This window comes from Mustelus asterias, chromosome 18, assembly GCF_964213995.1.
Source record: "Mustelus asterias chromosome 18, sMusAst1.hap1.1, whole genome shotgun sequence".
In the NCBI taxonomy this organism is placed as follows: domain Eukaryota; kingdom Metazoa; phylum Chordata; class Chondrichthyes; order Carcharhiniformes; family Triakidae; genus Mustelus; species Mustelus asterias.
The window spans coordinates 22,645,819-22,668,525 of NC_135818.1; the positions used below are offsets into that span (position 1 = coordinate 22,645,819).

Sequence of the window (22,707 nt, forward strand, 5' to 3'; positions counted from 1 at the left end):
AAAAATGGCAAGGAAAAGATCAGGGAAATGGGACTAGTTGGATAGCTCATTGAGAGAGCTGTCTCTGGCATTGAATGGCCTCCTTCTATGCTTCTATGATTATAAGAACATAAGAAATATGGGCGGCACGGTAGCACAGTTGTTAGCACTGCTGCTTCACAGCTCCAGGGACCTGGGTTCGATTCCTGGCTCAGGTCACTGTCTGTGTGGAGTTTGCACATTCTCCGTGTCTGCGTGGGTTTCCTCCGGGTGCTCCGGTTTCCTCCCACAGGCCATAGATGTGCGGGTTAGGTTGATTGGCCATGCTAAAAATTGCCCTTAGTGTCCTGAGATGCGTAGGTTAGAGGGATTAGTGAGTAAATCTGCAGGGATATGGGGGGTGGGTGGGATTGTGGTCGGTGCAGACTCGATGGGCCGAATGGCCTCTTTCTGTACTGTAGGGTTTCTATGATTTCTATGAAATAGGAGGAGCAGGCCTTTCAATATTTCAAGCCTGTTTTGTCATTCAATAGGATCATGGCTGATCTGATTGTGTCCTTAACTCAACTTTCCTGTCTGATCCTTGACTCCCTTACAGGTCACAAATCCTAGCCTTAAGTATATTCAATGGCCCCAGCCTCCATGGCTTTCTGGGAACAGAATTCCAAATGCTAATGACCCTCAGAAGAAATTTCTCCTCATCTCCATCTTAAATGGATAACCCTTTTCTTAAACTGTGCTCCATAGTCCGAGATTGCCTCACGAGGTGCATCATCCTCTCAGCAATTACCCTTTCAAGTTCCCTCAGAATCTTAAGTTTCATAAGATCATCTCTCATTCTTCTAAACTCCAATGTGTATAGTTCCAACGTGCTCAATCCAACCTCATAAGGTAACCTCGTCATCTCTGGAATCAGTCCAGTGAACCTTTGTTGAATTGCCTTCCAATGCTCTGTTCCTCCTTAAATAAGGAGAGCAAAACTGTACACAATACTCGAGGTGCTGTCTCGCAAGTGTCCTCTGCAGTTATAGCAAAACTTCCTTACTTTTATACTCCATACCCCATGCAATAAAAGGACAAAGTTCCATTGGCCTTCCTAATTGTTTGCTGTACATAGTCATTAAGGTTTACAGCCCAACTTGTCCATGCCACCCAATTTTTTTGTTGCATGCTAACTTCTTGTGATTCATGTACAAGGATGCACGACTCATTCATGACACAGCATTTTGCAAACTCTCTCCCGTTAAAATATATTCTACTTTCTACTCCGCTCACTCACTTAACCTAACTATATCTCTTTGTAGATTCGGTGTCCTTCTTGTTACTTACCTTCCTACCTATTTTTCCATTCCAAAAAGTACTTTACTTGTAAAAATTACTGAAGCACATCACATGACCAAAGTTGATGCTACAACTTCTAACATTGCAGATTACTCACTATATTTTGTGACAGTTAATATTCACAACGTTGATTCCATGTCAAACATTCAACCCGAAGGGGATATTCAGTGTCCAGCCCTTTGGTGTGCTATGGCTGAAGGGACTTAAACAGTGATCTTTCCCCATTGTGAATTTACAGCAGTTGCCCCAAGCCTTAGCATGTAGCCTGGACCTTGGAATGTGCCAGCCTGTAACACGATCATTGAAGATTTTTTGCACTGGAAGACCAACAGGTTTAGGGCAGGTGAAAGTGTGTCTTTCACGGTTTTTTTCTTATTTATTCAAGGGATCTGGACACCACTGGCTGGACCAGCGTTTATTGCTCATTCTTGATTGCCCTTGAACTGAATAGCTTGCTAGGTAGGCTACTTCAGTTTGGGGGCAATTCAGATGGCATTTAAGAGTCAACCATATTGCTGTGGATCTGGAGTCACATGTAAGCCAGAATGGCAGATTTCTTTCGCTAAAGGGCATTAGTGAACAGATGAGTTTTTAACAACAATTGACAAGGGTTTCATGGTCATCATCAGACTTTTAAGCCCAGATTTCTTTTTAACTGAATTTAAATTTCATCATCTGCCATGGTGGGATTCGAACCTGAATTCCCGGAGCATTACCTAACATCTCTGGGTTACTTGTCCAGTGAAAATACCGCTGCGCCACCGTCTCCCCAGATGGTCCTCCAGCCGTAGCTGATGTTTACCTCAAGTGTTTATATCTGGGAACAGCCTATAGGGTACAGAGTCCTGCATTGTGGAACTACTCAGGATGAACATCAACAAAAACCACTTCCATTTCTTCCCAGGCCTTTGTTGCATAGGCACACATTCCAAAAGGAGTGGGTGACACTCTCTTCCAAACCACAGCCCCCTTCAATTATTCAAAAAGACAAATAGGACAGCACAACCAGCTTTTTCTACCTCGTACATTTGGTGTGTTAAAGGTTAGGGTAGATTAACAACGAGACAGACTGCATGGCAATATCAGCTTCTTCTGGGCTCCTGGAACAAACCTTATTGTAATATGTGAAATATTTATTCCTCTTCTGTTTGAAATAGTGTACAAGTCACGTTTTAATGTTAGGCCATCACTTTGATGAAAAGAACTTTGGGCTGCACTCATTTATAAGGCACTATCTGTCTTTAGACACTATACTAATCTCCATGAAGTTACGATTAGATAATTACTTTCATAGACAGAACCGCACTGTGTGTGTAACTTAAAGTTTAGTTATTTTTTATGCTTGTGGCTAGATTAACGGGAGCTGCCACTCAATAAGGTGAGCAATAACCACAGTATGTTACAGTTGTGAACAGTGCTGAACCATATTGTGTTGTCATTGTGACAAAAATAATTTTCCAGAGGTTATGTCTGGGATCTTTCTCTTCTTACAATGAGCTAACTTGTGGGGTGAGGATATTCATAATAAAAAGCCACTATTTTCAGAAAGGAACTCGAGTGCCGACAATTAACTTATGCCATCTATTTACCTACAGGTGGGTCCACTACTCAACAACTCAGTTCAAATGTGGCATAATGGTTAGCACTGCTGTCTCAGTGCCAGGGACCTGGGTTCAGTTCCGGCCTTGGGTGGCTGTATGGAGTTTGCACGTTGGGTGGATTGACCATGCTAAATTGCCCCTTCGTGTCCAAGGATATGTGGGTTAGGGCAATTAGTGGGGTAAATACGTGGGGTTACGGGTATAGGGCCTGGGTAGGATGTTCCGTCAGAGGGTTGGTGCAGACTTGATAGGCTGAATGGCGTCCTTCTACCCTGTATGGATTCTATGATAAGGGCTTAAAATGCTGTTGCAGAGATTGTAGCACAGTGCAGTGTGAAAGCTTTACACTAATCCCACTCAGAATGTGAAAAACAATCAGTGGCTTACTTATTGATTCAGCCCTTCCAACTTGATTTTTCTGAAGACAACAGTCTCAGTTACAGATCATAAAGGTGAAGTTCTTGTTCATAGATCTGGTGCTGCCAGTGGTAGCACAATTTGAGATTAGTGCAGAATATAAGTGATGACACAAAGGTATGGTGTAATTTTTTCCCATAGCACATTAGTACAAGTAAATTAAACAAAGTGACAGAGTATGTTTACTTAACTTGCTGTGAAATGGCATGGTTTACACAATGATGAAAGTAACTACTGAACTATTCTAAGCATTCAAAAGGATTATACACCTGGCATTAACTAAGTGCAGTAAGAAGTCTCACAACACCAGGTTAAAGTCCAACAGGTTTATTTGGTAGCAAATGAAGAGTGGGGGGGGGGGGGTGTGGAAACTCATCCACTAGAGAGGCCGGCAGCATAGTGCTGAGCGGGTCACTGCGCATCAGCCAATCTGCCTCCTCCCTCCCCACTACTGAGCACCGGCCTACCCGACCCCCCCCCCCCCCCCACCCCAACGGGCCAACCCCAATCGCCAGCTCAGCATGGTCAGCCCCCAGCCCCGGGGCAAACCCCAAACCTCCTGCCTCAATGGCCTCTGTCCCCACCAGTGGGGTCATCACGCATAGTCCCTGTTTATGGGGCTAGTTGTAATCCCTGCTGGTGGGAATCTCTCCTGGCTGTGCGGGTGGGGAGACGCTAGCTGACCCGGAGATTACAGTCTTGAACTCACTAATCGTATGGAAATAGCGATTTCCATATGGTAATCAGCCCCACGCCGATTTCCAGCACGGGGCTGATTACGTGGAAAAAAAAGGGCCTGGGAGACTCTCGGCTGGACCACAGTTGAGAGTCCCGCTAGAGGCCCCCGCTGAGCTATTTGAGCAGTGCAGCAGGCTGGGAGAATCCTGGCCATTATTTGAGATTACATGCTTGGTTACAGTTTTATATGAACTACACCACGCAGCACCTGCTGTGAGCCCTGTGGAGGAGCTCTGACGCTTCCATAGCAGTCATGATGTGGAGATGTCAGCATTGGACTGGGGTAAACACAGTAAGAAGTCTCACAACACCAGGTTAAAGTCCAACAGGTCCTGTCTGGAGACAATACACATCTCTTTAACTTGTGCTTAACGCTCTCTCCACTCACATTGTCTGTATCTTTAAGACTTGATTACCTGTAATGACTCGCATTCCAACCATTATTTTGTAAATTGAGTTTGTGTCTTTATATGCCCTGTTTGTGAACAGAACTCCCACTCACCTGACGAAGGAGCAGCGAGCGCTCCGAAAGCTAGTGGCTTTTGCTACCAAATAAACCTGTTGGACTTTAACCTGGTGTTGTGAGACTTCTTACTGTGTTTACCCCGTCCAACGCCGGCATCTCCACATCATGACTTCCATAGCACACAGAGGACCTCTAGTGGTAAATAAATTGTCACTACAGCAGAGTGCTCAATCCTCCATCAGTGCTTCTTGTTCCAACCATTGTGTACCAGGACACAGAAACTCAGCTACAAATACTCACGGATTGTCTCTCCATGTCTGTAATGTGTTCTCCCTCATTATAACTGTCAAGAAAACTGTGGTCAAGAAACTGTGGGAATGGAACATGGGGCCAGATCTTCCATTGTCAGCAGCAGTGAATGTTGAGGTGTTTGCCACTGTTGCATTTTAGGAAGTCCTGATGCGAATGGGCACAGTAATTACCTGTTGATTTGAGCTGCCTGAGATCCTCTAAGAATGTCTCCTACACCAATTGCTATGGAGTTGAGCTACATGCAAGTTACTTACCCAGATACTTACCTGTTTACACGGTTTAATCACTTGTGTAATTCAATGATTAACAACTTGTCTTAAAATCCCCACATCTCCAACCAGTCCCCAATCTGACCCCCCACCCATCAACCCAGTCAGATTATCCGCCCCCCCCCCCCCCAAACCCACCCAAGCCCCTCTCCCTAGTCATTAGCCAACCTCCTGACCCACTCCTTGGTTTATAAGGCCTGCATTTCTCAGCACCTTATTCTACGGCTCTGAAGCATGAATCACTTACAACCATTAAGAAGGAAAACTCAACAAGTTTCGTCTTCAACGTCTGTGGTGTTTTCTTGGTATCTCATGGAAGAACAAAATCAGAAATGTGACAATCTTCTCAAAGGCAAGCACCAAGTAAGCAGAGGCCACTTCGATAATTTGGGTGCATTCACAGAATGGAAAATGGACGCTTGCCCAAGGATATTTTGTAATGGCGAAGTAGCCAACAACAGAGGAAAATAGCACCATTACCTGTGGGCTGGTGCGTGCCACCATAATGATCAGTGGCTATGGCAGCTTGACAACAGGTGCCAACAACAAGACCTCACCTTTTGCGGCACTTGAGGCAGAAGCTGCCCTACACACATTGATCTTGCCAACCATCAGCAAAAGTGCATCATATGAAACTATTCCATCATCAATGGCTTTGGTACAGGTCCATCATTCTTGTGGATGGGAGGATGCTGCCATTGCCAACAAAACAGGACATGAACATTTCAAAAATGTCAGCCACTTATCTCCCATGATCATTTTAGTTTATTGTGTCCTTTATAAAAGCTCACTTGAAAATTAGAACGTAATTAATATGCTAAACATTCATATTAATACTATGTGCAACTGATGAATCAAATAAACTTGTTAAAACTTCAAGTTTAAAGTGTTAAAATAACAGATTCATAACACAAGTCTATAACGATTTTATGCTCGAATATTTGAGAAAAATATCTACTGTGTGTAATACTAAAAAATTTTTAAAATTGGGATGGCTAGTCTGATGACCTAGGTCAACACTACATTTACATGATGAGCAGCACTCCCAGGTTCTGATCAGACTTTTCCTGAAGGTTGTAATTTTCCTCCTTGTATTTTAATTCTACACTTTGCAACTGTCACAGTTCCAAGAATAGAAAGAAGGGAATTCTTTGTTTTATTCTTCATCTACTTTCTTTTCACTAACAACATAAAGAAACCCTGATAACCTCATCTTTTGCGGCACTTGAAGCAGAAGCTGCCCTACACACATTGATCTTGCCAACCATCAGCAAAAGTACCTTTTCTGAGTACCTTTTCTGCTGTACTATTCTCTCTTTACACTGGCCCCAAGTCTGTCACCTTTGCACACAAGATTCTCTCTCCCGACTCTGCCCCATTCTCTGATGCTATTCCTTTCTATTTTTCAGTGATCTTCCTGACTCCACCTCCTTTCACCTGCACTACATCCCCTTTGGTGTTTCTTTCTTCACTTCTCTGCCCACTACATTACACTTCACTTTCTCTGCTGTTGTTTCCAATCTTAGTGCTATTGTGACATTTTGTCCTTGTGTCATCCCCATTTCTCAACAATTAAAGATTGGCCTGTAGTGGAAAAATGTCAAGTGACATAAAATAGAGATTTTTTACACTGCTTTTATGATCCATCTTTGATTTAAGAGCACTTGGGGGAAAAAAATGCCGAAACAAATTTCATAAATATAATATGGGCAGCATGGTGGCACAGTGGTTAGCTGTGCCACTACCTCACAATGCCAGGGGCTCAGGTTCAATACTGGCCTCAGGTGATTGTGGGGTTTGGACATTCTCCCCGTGTCTGTGTGGGTTTCCTCCCACAGTCCAAAGATGTGCGGGTTAGGTTGATTGGCCATACGAAATTGCCCTTAGTGTCAGGGGATTAGCACGTAAATATGTGGGGTTACAGGGATAGGGCCTGGGTGGGATCGTTTCGGTGCTGGCTCGATGGGCCGATGGCCTCCTTCTGCACTGTAGGGATTCTATGATAATTATGCATTGCCTCCCTTTAGTAAGAGTAACAAATTAGTTTGTCACAAGTAGCAAGGCTATTTTACTATAGGAAATTGCTGTCTTCAGCTAATGAAAGGATTGAAATGTTACACTTACCCACAATGCTTGAACAATACTCTGAAATCAGAGAGCGTATTTATCTGAGAAATAGCTTGCCTAACCTGAGCAGTTGGGAAAGGTGATGGAGTCAGAATAATGATGCCTGGAATGAATGGTAAACGAGTAACTTCTATTCTCAACAGCACAGTTACTGACCCATCAGCTGAGCATAGATGACTTTGTGATTAATCAGTGCCATGTCAATTTTCACAGCATTGTGTCCGAGCGCCGAGGAATCATCCATGACAACCATAGCCTATTGGATAATCCTAATGATATTGGAAAATAGCCAGCATGACTTTTGATAAATGCTCACTAAATTAATTATAATACCCCATGACACCACTGCCCTCACCAAAAGAATAATTTTGATCACTACTGTTCCAGCTCCCAGTTTATTAAATGTGTCGAGCAGAAATTAGTGACTGCTATCATTGTACCGTTTCCAGTGGAGGAACCTAGACGAACGGTCAAACACAACACTCCATCAAGAGTGAAAGCAAGAAAATGAAGTAAACCAAAAGAGTCAAGATTAAGGGATTAGTGATGCTAAATTTGAATTGCAAATGTCTGATCTCAGCAAGAATGAAGAACTTTGCGAGGAAAGAAACTCCACTGTTTTGAATTCTCAGAAAAGAAAATGTTAAAGTGGAGGTACCATAAAGAGATCTGTAGTACTTTTATCACATTGTTAACTGGAATACTGTGTGCCTGCTGCTGGGAGACAAATTCCTATGATTAGATTACAATTAATTGTAATAGACAGTAACATCAGTTCTTTCTACCTTCCACTGATGGGATGAATACAATGCCACTCGCTTAGCTGTTCCTATGAATAGTGTATTGCAGGGCTTGAGCATTTTGATAGTGTGTGTGTAGTTGGGGTGTATGCCCCTTTATGAGAGCAGCTCAGGTGACCCGGGGTGATCTTGTGGGAGCCAGTCTTGGACTGACTGTGCTACTGTTAAGAAGTTCAATAAACCGTTCCTTGTTTGAATTATACCGACTTACCTCATGGTCTTTTTACAGTCCATAATTAGACCCAAACATAATAGTCAGTTTGTCCTCACTGCTGCCCTCTTTTTTGGTGAAGTGTAAATACAGTTAGTTCAATTAAGGCTGCCTGCAGCTGAGCATGTGTTAAGTCTTAGTCACTTCCTGTTGTGTATTGCACTAGGAGGCTGGGGTGGAATTTTACACTTCACTTGAGAAATTAAGGTTGAAGAACATTAAGACACTTTTGGAAATCCTAAATTTGACTTTGTGAAGGTTTGAGCTGTTCAAAAGATTGTACCATGTGTGCACATTGCATTCAGATACACAATACGTCAGCACAGTCTGTAATTGAAAAAATGGCACTGAAGGCACATTTGGGAACAATTAACCCTCAAACTGGACTGGTAATTATGAATGAAGGTTAGACATTTGGCTGAAAGTAAATAAAATAGGAGATTAGGATTGAGTAAATGTTTTCCTCCCCATGGGGCAAGATAGTTTTGAGGTGGTGTCGAACCAAAGTTGCATGAGACCTCAGTAATAGGAACTATTCTCAAATTAATAAGATTTTGGACTCATGGCACAACCAGGGATGAAATTGCACTGAGAGCTGTATTCTATGAAAGGAAACAACAGCCAAGTGAGACTGTTGCAGACTATGTTCTTGAAATAAAGAAACAGTGGGTAAACAAAAATAAATCCAGGGCAAGCTTTGGAGCAAAGAAAGTATGGTGAAATGAAACAAGGTCGACAATGAGGCCACAGTCCTGGAAATGGCAGAAAGAGATTGTTGCAAGGGAGTTTTTATTCTAAGCCAGCAGGAGAGGTCCATCGGATTTCAGCAAGAGACAGGTTTTGACAGCCAAGTTCAGTCTCAGAGTCAGAAATTTAAATGCTGCCACTGTCAGGTTAGCCACCAATTATTTAAATACCCCCATTTCCAGTCAAAGTGCTTTTTCTGCGGGAAAGTAAGTCACATGCGGATGGAATGCAGGAGTAGCGGAAACAGTAATGTTCCAGGCCATGGGAAAGTTCCAGGTTGCAGCCATGGACAAGATCAAAGTCATGGCCGGTTGAAAGATAGTTCAGGAGTCTGGCAATCCTCAAATGTGTAAATGATAAACGAGGAAACAGAAGTTGATGCTATTGAGCAGGAATGTCAAGAGTTACACAGAGAGCAGGAAAAACAGCATATAAATAATGAGAGTTAAAGGGCTAAGGATATAATTTCAGCATCCACAGTAAAAATGGATATGGGATAGTCTTATCTTACTTTCATCATTGATAAGATGAAGCAGTGTGTATTCTTGGAAGGAGAATAAAAGAAGCCCTCTAGTCATATTTTCTTATGCAAAACTGGTGTGAAACTGATTAGTTCCAATAACAGTATTCTAGTGTTAGGTGAAATTAATGTTAGAGTGGAATATGATGACGTATCCCATTAATTGCCATTGGTCGTGGTAGGAGAGCGCAAAATCTTCCCAATGGGAGGGAATTAGCTTTATACAGTTAAACTGGGCCGAGGTATTTACAGTAGAGTTCAGTAAGAGTACGTCTGACTTTGAGGAAGTGCTAAGAGAGCAGAAAGTGGTCTTTAAGTAAAGAAGATTAAATGATAAAGTTAGCCATTGGTACAATATTAAATATTCCAAGTCAGCAGATTATGAGAATGTAGATGTTCTTTCAAGGTGTCATGTGAAGACCGATTTATTTCTAGCGAATGCATTGCCTTGAGTTACTTTATATAACCTTATTGAAGAAACTCACAAGGATGTGGTGCTCAATAAAAGTTCTCAATATTATGAACGGCTGGCCTGAAGTGTGTGACTATGAGAAATTGGAGGGGGTATTGCACACATAGAAATTAACTGAGTGTAGATCCAGACTATCTCCTATTGGGTTTAAGAGTCGATGGCCCAAATCTTCCAGTCACTGCATCGTATTTTAAGTTCTGCATATTCTTACATACTAAGGTGGCTTAATTCCACCTGACAGATGTTGCTAATATCAGCAGGAAACACTTTGGTTTCCCCACTGGCAGCAGATATTAGTTTTTATTCAGCAGAATCATGGCCATTATTCCACCAAGGTTTAGAGAGAGATTATTAGAAAACTTCATGAGCACACAGGGATATTCTGGATGAAAGTCGGAGCAAGAAGCTATTTTTGGTACCCAAATATGGGGATATTGAGGAGTTGGTGACAAGTTGTGAAGCGTGTCTCAGAATGAGAAATGATCCAATCAAGGTTTCTTTCATTCCAAGGTCAAACAGAAACAAAAAGCTTGGGAATGAGTACATGTTGATTTCTTTGAAGTGGAAGGAAAATGATTGCTTTGTTTTGGTCAAGTGGATAAATGTTGAGTCTAAGCTCAAAACCACAAATGCCAAAACTACTGAGATTTTGAGAAGTTGGTTTACAATTTATGGGCTGCCAAGGGTGTCCGATAACAGCCCAGTTACATTGTCAGTGTTTGACACATTTCTGAATAAGAATGCAGTCAAACACATTCTAATGCCACAAATCCCCCATCCAGCATCGAATGGTGTTAGAGAAAGAAGTGTGCAGATTATAAAGAGACCTTGCAGATGTATGCTAGGTGACAAGTCAGGCATCATTTTTATGCTGCTCTTTGACACAGGCTTGATTTGTTTTTGTTCTCTTATAGAATAACCCCAGAGTGTACAACAGGTAGCTCACCTAATGAGTTTGTGTTTAAACATGCTCCGAGGACAATGAAATAAATAATTTGACATCAATAGCAAAGTAAAGACTGACATTGAGATATAGAAAGTAAATGCAGGAGTAGGCCATTTGACCCTTCGAGCCAGCACCACCACTCAATTTGATCATGGTTGATCATGTACATTCAGTATCCCATTCCTGCTTTCTCTTCATACCCTTTGAGCCCTTTAGCCACAAGAGCCATATCCAGCTCCCTCTTGAACATATCTAGCGAACTGTAGATATCCCCGCCAGCTGGTCCAAGCAGGATCTGAGTGTTCGTCCGGGTACCTCATCCGGGCCAGTCATTTCCATGGGTTGACCTTTGAAAAGGCTGCTCTGACATATGCAATGGTGACATCAGATACAGGTTCATCCAAGGCTTCCGGGTGGAGGTTGTGCTCTCGCTGACCTCTTGCTCAAAATGGGCATAGGCTGCATTGAGCTCATCAGGGAAGGGTGTGTTGGTGCCGGCGATTTTACATGTCTTCATCTTGTAGCTTATGTCATGTTTTGTAGACCTTGCCACTGCATATGGAAGAACATGGTTTGTGCTGTTTCTCTACCGTAGGTCCCTCAAAGTACTTCACAAAATAAATGATTGGTGAAGTGCAGGGACTGGTATTCAAGTAAATGTATTCGGGGCTCTGTACTGGCACCCCAGTCGATCAGGAAGGGGACCTGAGGTCTGCACAGCTCAACTGCACTGCGTTTACCACAGGAGCCCCTGACATCAGGTTCCAATTGTATGAATGCGTAGAATATTTTTTCTAGGAATAAAGACACAACATTTGTTCTCCAGCTGGTGAGTTGCTGCGTTACAGACCATTTAATAGTACACTGAGCACTTCAGCTCAAAGATACATAAAAAACACCAAGCACTTCACAGAATAATAGAATAAAAATTGTACTGGTATCTCCAGCCAACAGCTCACAGTAGGTTCATGGCACTCATTAAGTTGTGCACTAAACAGCAGATTCAAACTCCCATGGTGACCGAGCTGGTAAAGTCAGTGTATTAATAGACTAGTGTTAGCCTTGACTCTATGGGTAGCACACTTGCCTCTCGTGTCAAAAGGTCATGGGTATAAGCCTCACTCCTGAAACTTCAGCATAGAATCCAGGCTGACAGTACCAATGGGGAATATCTAAACCAGATAATCAGATCATTTATTTCATTGCTCTTTTTGGGAACTTGCTGCATGTGAATTGACCGCCCCATTTGCCTACGTTAACAACACTGACCACAATTCAAAAGTTCTCCATTGGTTGAGAGAGTTTTGGGACATACTCTAGCTCTGCAGAAATGCAAATTCTTTCTTTTTAGAGGATTGCAGGTAGAGTCTGTTGATAGGTCCTGCACAGTTACTGAAACCCAATTTGGGCAGTAGTTGGCACTACAATTATTACTTTGCCCAGGCTTAAAGAGAAGAAAACTAGCCAGGGCTCTTGCTCCTTGCTGCTCATACCTGCTGTAAAGTACAGATGCTTCCCCACAGTCAAATAGTTAGCTCTTATTCACTACCTTTATTCACAAAGCAAGAATGGACATGGGTGTGGAGTATTGGATAGTGACCAGTGCCTTTGAAACTTTAACTCATCAAGGACCCGAGTGCCTTCAAGGAAGTAGAAAGAAAATGGGCATAATGTTATGGTTTTCTGATGCTTTCTTTTATGTGGAAGTATTTCTGAACTTTTAATTTACATTTAAATTATAGCTGCAGTTATCTTTATTTAGCATTACTGTAGGTATGATTGTGTAATGGCATTCGATGGCAATGCAGCCAATTGTGACACTTTCATCACAGGCACGAGTCATCCAGCAAAAGCTTTGTTGATCGGTGGTTTAAGAACATAAGAACTAGGATCAGGAGTAGGCCATCTTGGATCAGCCATTCAACAAGATCATGGCTGATCTTTTCGTGGACTGAGCTCCACTTACCCGTCTGCTCATCATAAGCCTTAATTTCTTTATTTTTCAAAAATTTATCTATCCTTGCCTTAAAAACATTCAACGAGGTAGCCGCAACTACTTCACTAGGCAAGGAATTCCACAAATTCACAACCATTTGGGTGAAGTTCCTCCTCAAATCTTCTCCCCCTTATTTTGAGGCTATGCCCCATAGCTTTAGTTTCACCCACCAGTTGAAACAACCTCCCTGCTTCTATCTTATCTATTCCCTTCATAATTTTATATGTTTCTATAAGATTCCCCCCTCATTCTTTTAAATTCCAGTGAATATAGTCCCAATCTACTCAATGTGTCCTCATAAGAGGATCAGAAGGACCTTGGGGTCCGGGTCCATAGGACTCTAAAATCGGCCCCGCAGGTGGAGGAGGTGGTTAAGAAGGCGTATGGTGTGCTGGCCTTAATCAATCGAGGGATTGAGTTTAGGAGTCTGGGGATAATGATGCAGCTATATAAGACCCTCGTCAGACCCCACTCAGTTCCGGTCGCCTCATTACAGGAGGGATGTGGAAAAGATTGAAAGGGTGCAGAGGAGATTTACAAGGATGTTGCCTGGATTGAGTGGCATGCCTTATGAGGATAGGCTGAGGGAGCTCGGTCTTTTTTCCTTGGAGAGACGAAGGATGAGAGGAGACCTAATAGAGGTGTATAAGATGTTGAGAGGCATAGATCGGGTGGACTCTCTGAGGCTTTTTCCCAGGGTGGAAATGTCTGCTATGAGAGGACACAGGTTTAAGGTGCTGGGGAGTAGGTACAGGGGAGATGTTAGGGGTAAGTTTTTCACACAGAGGGTGGTGGGCGAGTGGAATCGGCTGCCGTCAGTGGTGGTGGAGGCGAACTCAATAGTGTCTTTTAAGAGACTCCTGGATGAGTACATGGAGCTTAATAGGACAGAGGGTTATAGGTAGGTCTAGAAGGTAGGGATGTGTTCGGCACAACTTGTGGGCCGAAGGGCCTGTTTGTGCTGTAGTTTTTCTATGTTCTATAAGCCAACCCTCTCAACTAATGGCCAGCTTGCGACAGTCTTCCTTTTGGCTGGGCACAGCTGAGCAGGTCTCTGTGCTCAAGGTGATTTCAAGGTGATACACCTTATGATGGAAGTTCAGAACCAACACTTATTGGCTGAGATGGTAATCTGCCACCTGACCCAGGGAGGGCCACTGTACTCCAGGGAATCACCAAGCACTGCCATGGCTGAGATTTGCAATTGTATGTTCACCAGTCCAATGCCTTGCTGATTTTGGCTGGATCACCAAGTATAGAGTGACTGTGGTTAATAGGTGAGGAGAGAGAAGGACAGATAAACTGGCGATGGCAATCCTTCAAACCTTAGCCCAGAGGGCAAATACGAATAGGCAAAGATCCAAGGGATCAATACGCAGTAGCTAATAGGTGAGGTGCCACTAAGGTTGACAGTATTATGATGTATTACACTATTAATGATGTATTACACTATTAACAATTCACTTACACCTGAATTTATAAGCCCAAATATTTTTGGCATGTTTAATGAATAACTAAGTCCTGCAACTTCACACCCTTACATGGATTTTAATGCAGTCTTTTGGTGAGACACTGATACAGTGCAGCCTCTGGATAGACAGCAACCTGCTGATTTCTGCATCTAACATCACATGTGCACACTCCAGAAGTTACTGTTCAATTTACTCTATATGAAGAACACTGTTAGCCTCAGTTATTCTAAAAGAACGTTAATTTAAGGTGCAGCATGGATTTATATAAACATGGGTAGAGTTTGGCATGGTGGCACAGTAGTTAGCACTACTGCCTCACAGTGCCAGGGACCCAGGTTCGATTCCCGGCTTGACTCACTGTCTGTGTGGAGTCTGCACTCTCTCTCAGTGTCTGCGTGGGTTTCCTCCGGGTGCTCCGGTTTCCTCCCACAGTCTGAAAGACCTGCTGGTTAGGTGCATTGGCCATGCTAAATTCTCCCTCAGTGTACTAAACTGAGGGGAGAAGGGGATTTTCACAGTAACTTCATTGCAGTGTTAATGTGAGCCTACTTGTGATACTAATAAATAAATTGTAAACTTTTAAAACTTTTCTGGCTGGCTATTTGACATATTGGAAACAACACACTTAAACCTGATTACATCTTTGTCATCATCCACCCATAAGGATGAACCCAAGATGATTTTCTCCTCTCTATCCCAAGTTGCTGAGGTTAATTATAATTCCATAATTGCCAAACCAGTTGCAATCAGTCAACCACCACAGATAAAACGTAGGAACTACTACTGATCTGTATGTTTCAGTCACTCAGTACCTTTGCAAACTAAACCATTCAGAAACTAAACATTTTATTGTAAATTATCCAGATTGTTCGAGGTGGGGTTATGCTAACTGTACCATGTCTGAATTGTCAGCTCATTAAACCAGGTCATAAATCTGCAGTGTTTATACCACATCCATCAAGGTGGCCATCTCCGTGGATCAATCACATGAACAGACTAGCTGAGAAAATACAAAACACCTCAATGTATGTATTATGAAAAAATGATAGAGGGCAAAGTATAATGGAATAGCTCACTATGCTCTTCCTGCACACATTGGACAAAAACCGACCCCTCTAAAGTACTCGAACTATAGCTTTTCCAGTCAATATTTGTAAAGTTAAAGTCCCCCAGTACAACTACCCTGTTACTTTCGCTCCCATCCAGAATCATCTTTGCAATCTTTTCCTCTACATCTCTGGAACTTTTCGGAGGTCTATAAAAAACTCCCAACAGGGTGACCTCTCCTTTCCTGTTTCTAACCTCAGCCCAAACTACCTCAGTAGATGGGTCCTCATCAAATGTCCTTTCTGCCACCGTAATATTGTCCTTGACTAACAATGCCACACCTCGCCCTCTTTTACCACCTTCCCTGCACTTATTGAAACATCTAAACCCCGGAACCTGCAACAACCATTCCTGTCCCTGCTCCATCCATGTCTCCGAGATGGCCACAACATCGAAATCCCAGGTACCAACCCATGCTGCAAGCTCACCCACCTTATTCCGGATGCTCCTGGCGTTGAAGTATTCACACTTCAAACCGCCTTCCTGCCTGCCAGTACACTCCTGCAACTCTGAAACCTCATCCATGACCTCACTACTCTCAACCTCCTGTACACCGGAGCTACAATTCAGGTACCCACGCCCCTGCTGAATTAGTTTAAACCCACCCAAAGAGCATTAGCAAATTTCCCCCCCAAGATATTGGTACCCCTCTGGTTCAAGTGCAGACCATCCTGTTTGTAGAGGTCCCACTTACCCCAGAAAGAGCCCCAATTGTCCAGGTATCTGAATCCCTCCCTCCTGCACCATCCCTGTAGCCACGTGTTCAACTGCTCTCTCTCCCTATTCCTCTCCTCACTATCACGTGGCACGGGTAACAAACCAGAGATAACAACTTTGTTTGTTCTAGCCCTAAGCTTCCACTCTAACTCCCTGAATTTCTGCCTTACATCCCCATTCCTTTGCCTACCTATGTCTTGAGTGCCTATGTGAACCACAACTTGTGGCTGGTCCCCCTCCCCCTTAAGGATTTCGAAAACACGATCTGAGACATCGTGAACTCTGGCTCCTGGGAGGCAACACACCAACCGTGAGTCTCTCTCGTTCCCGCAGAATCTCCTATCCGTCCCTTTAACTATGGAGTCCCCAATGACTAATCCTCTACTCCTCTCCCCCCTTCCCTTCTGAGCCACAAGGACAGACTCTGAGCCAGTGACCTGTACACCATGGCTTACCCCTGCTAAGTCGTCCCCCCCAACAGCATCCAAAAGTGTACTATCCCCAATTTCTACTACATTTTTTGTTTCTCCCCCCACTTGGATGGCTCCCTGTACCTTGGTGCTGTGGTCAGTTTGCTCATCCTCCCTTTCCCTACCCTTCTGAGCTGCCGGGCCAGACTCTGCGCCGGAGGCACGGCCACTGTTGCTTCCCCCAGGTAGGCTGCTCCCCCCAACAGTACTTAAACAGGAGTACTTATTTTTAAGGGGTACAGCCACTGGGGTACTCTCTAGTACCTGACCTTTCCCCTTCCCCTTTCTAACTGTGACCCACTTGTCTGTCTCCCGTGGCCCCGGTGTGACCACCTGCCTGTAACTCCTATCTATCACCTCCTCATTCTCCCTAACCAGACGAAGGTCATTGAGCTGCAGTTCCAGTTCCTCAACGCGGTTCCTTAGGAGCTGCAGCTCGACGCACCTGGCACAGATATGGACGTCCGGGAGGCTAGCTGACTCCAGGTCCTCCCACATCCGACACTGAGAACAACAAACTGGCCTCACACTCATAATTCCCTTTCTTCCAATGACACAGGAAAAACTGTCTAAACCTACCCCACCTCTGCCTGTTTACGGTGAAGCCCGATGAGCCAAAGCCCGTCACCTCTCACTGTGCTTCCCACTCACTCCACTGCCCGCTCCAAAGTGCGGCCTGCTTTTAAACCCTCCAAAAACCTTCCCAGACTTCTCCTGGGCCTACTTCCTGTTTTGGAAAAAAAACCCTCTGATTTTTAAACACAAATTTAACTGAAAAATAAATAAATAAATCAAATGCAGAAACACACTCCTTTACCCTCAGCCTGCTCCTGTGGAACAATGAGACTTATGTTAAGATGAGACGTGAAGGCTCAGTTAGGGCACTTGAGAGTTACAAGTTCGTCAGGAAGGACCTAAAGAAAGACTTAAGAAGAGCCAGGAGGGGACATGAGAAGTCTTTGGCAGGTAGGATCAAGGAAAACCCTAAAGCTTTCTATAGGTATGTCAGGAGTAAAAGAATGATTTGGGTAAGATTAGGGCCAGTCAAGGACAGTAGTGGGAAGTTGTGCATGGAGTCTGAAGAGATAGGAGAGGCACTAAATGAATATTTTTCGTCGGTATTCACACTGGAGAGGGACAGTGTTATCGAGGGGAGTACTGAGATGCAGGCTGTTGGACTGGATGGGATTGATGTTCATAAGGAGGAGGTGTTAGCAATTCTGGAAAGGGTAAAAATAGATAAGTCCCCTGGGCCGGATGGGATTTATCCTAGGATTCTCTGGGAGGCTAGAGAGGAGATTGCAGAGCCTTTGGCTTTGATCTTTGTGTCGTCATTGTCTACAGGAACAGTGCCAGAAGACTGGAGGATAGCAAATGTTGTCCCCTTGTTCAAGAAGGGGAGTAGGGACAACCCTGGTAATTATAGACCGGTGAGCCTTACTTCTGTTGTGGGCAAAGTATTGGAAAGGATTATAAGAGATAGGATTTATAATCACCTAGAAAGGAATAATTTGATTAGGGATAGTCAGCACGGTTTTGTGAAGGGTAGGTCGTGCCTCACAAACCTTATTGAGTTCTTTGAGAAGGTGACCAAAGAGGTGGATGAGGGTAAAGTGGTTGATGTGGTGTATATGGATTTCAGCAAAGCGTTTGATAAGGTTCCCCATGGTAAGCTTTTGCAGAAAATACGGACACATGGGATTGAGGGTGATTTAGTGGTTTGGATCAGGAATTGGCAAGCTGTAAGAAAACAAAGGGTGGTGGTTGATGGGAAATATTCATCCTGGAGTTCAGTTACTAGTGGTGTACCGCAAGGATCTGTTTTGGGGCCACTGCTGTTTGTCATTTTTATTAATGACTTGGATGAGGGCGTGGAAGTATGGATTAGTAAATTTGCGGATGACACTAAAGTCGGTGGAGTTGTCGACAGTGCGGAGGGAAGTGGCAGGTTACAGAGGGACATAGATAAGCTGCAGAGCTGGGCTGAGAGGTGGCAAATGGAGTTTAATGCGGAAAAGTGTGAGGTGATTCACTTTGGAAGGAGTAACAGGAATACAGAGTACTGGGCTAATGATAAGATACTTGGTAGTGTGGATGAACAGAGGGATCTGGGTGTCCATGTGCATAGATCCCTGAAAGTTGGCACCCAGGTTGATAGGGTTGTTAAGAAGGCGTACGGTGTGTTAGCTTTTATTGGTAGAGGGATTGAGTTTCGGAGCCAGGAGGTCATGTTGCAGTTGTACAAAACTCTGGTCCGGCCGCACTTGGAGTATTACATACAGTTCTGGTTGCCGCATTATAGGAAGGATGTGGAAGCATTGGAAAGGGTGCAGAGGAGATTTACCAGGATGTTGCCTGGTATGGTGGGAAAATCGTATGAGGAAAGGCTGAGGGGCTTGAGGTTGTTTTCGTAAGAGAGAAGAAGGTTAAGAGGTGACTTAATAGAGGCATACAAGATGATCAGAGGATTAGAGAGGGTGGATAGTGAGAGCCTTTTTCCTCGGATGGTGTTGGCTAGCACGAGGGGACATAGCTTTAAATTGAGGGGTGAGAGATATAGGACAGATGTTAGAGGTAGGTTCTTTACTCAGAGAGTAGTAAGGGCGTGGAATGCCCTGCCTGCAGCAGTGGTGGACTCGTCAACGTTGAGAGCGTTCAAGTGGTTATTGGATAAACATATGGATGATATTGGAATAGTGTAGATTAGAGGGGCTTTAGATTGGTTCCACTGGTCGGTGCAACATCGAGGGCTGAAGGGCCTGTACTGCGCTGTAATGTTCTATGTCTCATTGACGGGTTAGCATGACAACTATAGTACAGCTGGAGTTTCTCTCTTTGCAATTCATAAAGTAACTGGAAACTCCAAGTGAGATTAGTACCCTGTAATCACTTCCAGTTCTCAATTACCTTCTAAAGATTTTATCATGGCATTTAGGAATTCCTATGTGTGCTTTGGATAATGAATGCAACAGGCTCAGTGAAGAATTGATAGCTCTGAATGTAGTTACACAGTTACGCTGGAACAGAAACAAGGTGAGAAGCCTTCTCCTTCGCCCTTCTGTTGCTTAATGTTAGTTGGTGACATTGAGTTATGTACACAAGAGGCACTACATTTTTAATTTCTGCACCTAGCTAGCAGAACACAGCCAATTTCCTCTTAGCCAGCAGCTGAAAGACAGATGATAATGACTTGGCAATGAAGTCCACTTGGCAACAGCACCACCCCATTATGAGTTTTCCTGCCCCACTTACAGGGCATGGCATATCCTCCAGCTGGCACGTACACTCATAAATCTAATCAGATTGAGAGAGGAAGGGGAGGGATGAGGAATAAAATTCCTGCCGAGCATAAATATTAGTTTGCCAAAATGCAACACCTCAGGTCTGACTATGGTTTATCCCTGCTGTTTCTGCCCTCAGCTGCCATTTCCATTATTTATTTCTTGCTGGTTGATCCACATAAGACTCTCCCTAGCGCTGTTGACACTTATCAGCAGGCATTTTCTATCTATGCCTCAGACATGTACTGGTATTAATGGTCATGCAGCTGTTTCTGCTGAAGTGTTCTGCCTCTGTTTTCTTCTGGTTGGTTTAACATCCATGCAGTTTTCACTTCAGCTTTTGCCTTTGGGCAAAACACTCTTTTCTCAACAACTCTCAAGTTACTTACAAAAAAAAAGCAAACCAATATTTCTTGCTCAATTGGCTCAATTCACTGCCCCCCCCCCGAGCTAAAAAGGCATGTATGCGAGTCCCATTGCAGGATGAGCACATTATCTAGGTATCTAGATTGATAACCCAGTGTAATAGAGAGGGATTTCTGGAGATGCCGCATATTGGATGGGACCTGAAACCTGTTCAGGTGGTCACTAAACATTCCAGGAAGAGTAGAGGGTTCTCCTGATGTCCTGGGTCAATCATTTCTCCATTAAACAAAACAACCAAGAGCACATTACATCCTTATTTACTTTTATGTGGAATCTTGGGAAAAGTGGAAGACAGAGAAACCAAAGACAAAAATCAAAAAAGACCACAGTAGACACAATGGAGAACTCAGTGGATGGGTCCAGTAAGGCTGAGAGAAATAAAACACAGGGAGAGTGTTCAAAATATGACAGGACAGATGGTCTGAGGTGTGTTTGCTTTAATGCAAGGAGTATGACAGGTAAGGCGGATGAACTTAAAGCTTGGATTACTACATGGAACTATGATGCTGTGGCAATTACGGAGACTTGGATGAAGGAAGGGCAGGATAGGCAGCTTAGCATTCCAAGATTTAGATGCTTCAGGTGAGATAAAGAGGGTGACAAAAGAGATGGGGGTGTTGCTTTACTGATTAGGGAGAATGTCACAGCTATACAGAGGTAGGAAGCCTTGGTTGGATCATGCAGTGAGGCCATATGGATAGAACTCAGGAACAGGAGCAGTGTGATCACACTGTTGGGATTGTACTACTGATCTCCCAACAGCCAGCATGAAGAGGAGGAACTGATATGTCAGCAGATTATAGGAAGATGTCAAAACAACATGGTTGTTTGTGATGGGCGATTTTAACTTCCCCAACATAGACTGGAATTCCTTTAGTGCCAGGGCTTGGACGAGGCAGAGTTTGTTCAGTGTATTCAAGAGTGCTTCTTGAGGCAATATGTAGATAGTCCAACTCGAGAAGGGGCCATCTTAGACCTGGTTCTGGGAAACGAGTCTGGACAGGTGATTGATGTCTCAGTGGGGGATCATTTTGGAAACAAGTTACTTGTGGAAAAGGATAGTAGTAATCCCAGAGTGAAAGTACTAAACTGGAGGGAGGCTAACTACGACAGTATTAGGCAGGAGCAAGGGAATGTAGACTGAGGGCGGCTGTTTGAAGGTAAATCCACATCCGAAAAGTGGAAGTCTTTTAAAAGTCAGTTGTTAACAATTCAGGACAAGTATGTCCCTGTAAAAATGAAGGATAAAGATGGCAAGATTTGGAAACCCTGGATGACAAGAGAGATTGCGAGCTTGGAGAAAAAGGAGACATACATAAATTTCAGAAAATTGAAAACTGATTATGTTTTTGAGGAATACAAAGATAGCAGGAAAGGGCTTAAACAGGCACTTAGGAGGGCAAAAAGAGGCCATAAAATGTCCTTAGCAGGCAGGATTAAGGAGAATCCCAAGGCCTTTTATGCATATATGAGGAGGAAGAGGGTGGCTAAGGAAAGGATAGGTCCACTCCAGGACAGTGGAGGGAATTTGTGTGTGGAGCCAGATGAGGCAGGTGAGGTCCTTAACGAGTATTTGCATCAGTATTCACAAAGGAGGAGGAGGTGATGGACGGTGAGTGTAGAAAAGAGGATGTTGTCATTCTAGGATATGTTGAGATAAAAATGGAGGAGGTATTGAAGCTTTTGAAAAATATTAAGGTGGACAAGTCCCCAGAGCCAGATAGAGTCTCTCCCTGAGTACTGAGAGAGGCGAGGGAAGAAATTGCTGAGGCCTTGGCCAAAATCTTTGTATCCTCTTTAACCACGGGCGAGGTACCAGAGGATTGGAGAGCAGCTAACATTGTTCATCTGAAGGGCAGAAGAGACAATCCGGGAAATTACACGCCTGTGAGCCTTCCATCAGTGGTGGGGAAATTATTGGAGAAGATTCTTCGGGACAGGGTGTACTCAGATCTGGAAGAGAATAGGCTTATTAGCGATAGGCAGCATGGTTTTGTGAAGGGGAGGTTGTGTTTCACAAATTTGATAGAGTTCTTTGAGGAAGTGACAAGAAAAATTGACCAGGACATGGATGTGGATGTTGTATACATGGACTTTAGTAAAGCCTTCGATAAGGTTCCACATGGCAGGCTGATACAGAAGGTGGAGTCATATGGGATCTGAGGTGAGCTGGTAAAATGGTTACAAAACTGGCTTGGGCATAGAAAGCAGAGAGTAGCAGTGGAGGTCTGTGACAAGCAGTGTTCCACAAGAATCAGTGCTAGGGCCTCTGTTGGATGTAATATATATATA

At 43.7% G+C, this 22,707-nt stretch overlaps 1 protein-coding gene across 1 annotated transcript in view; it reads right to left on the reverse strand.

Moving 5' to 3' along the window:
* Positions 1-22,707, reverse strand: part of dnajc17 (DnaJ (Hsp40) homolog, subfamily C, member 17) — a 178,240-nt gene that overhangs the window by 46,626 nt on the left and 108,907 nt on the right. The window lies entirely within an intron of this gene.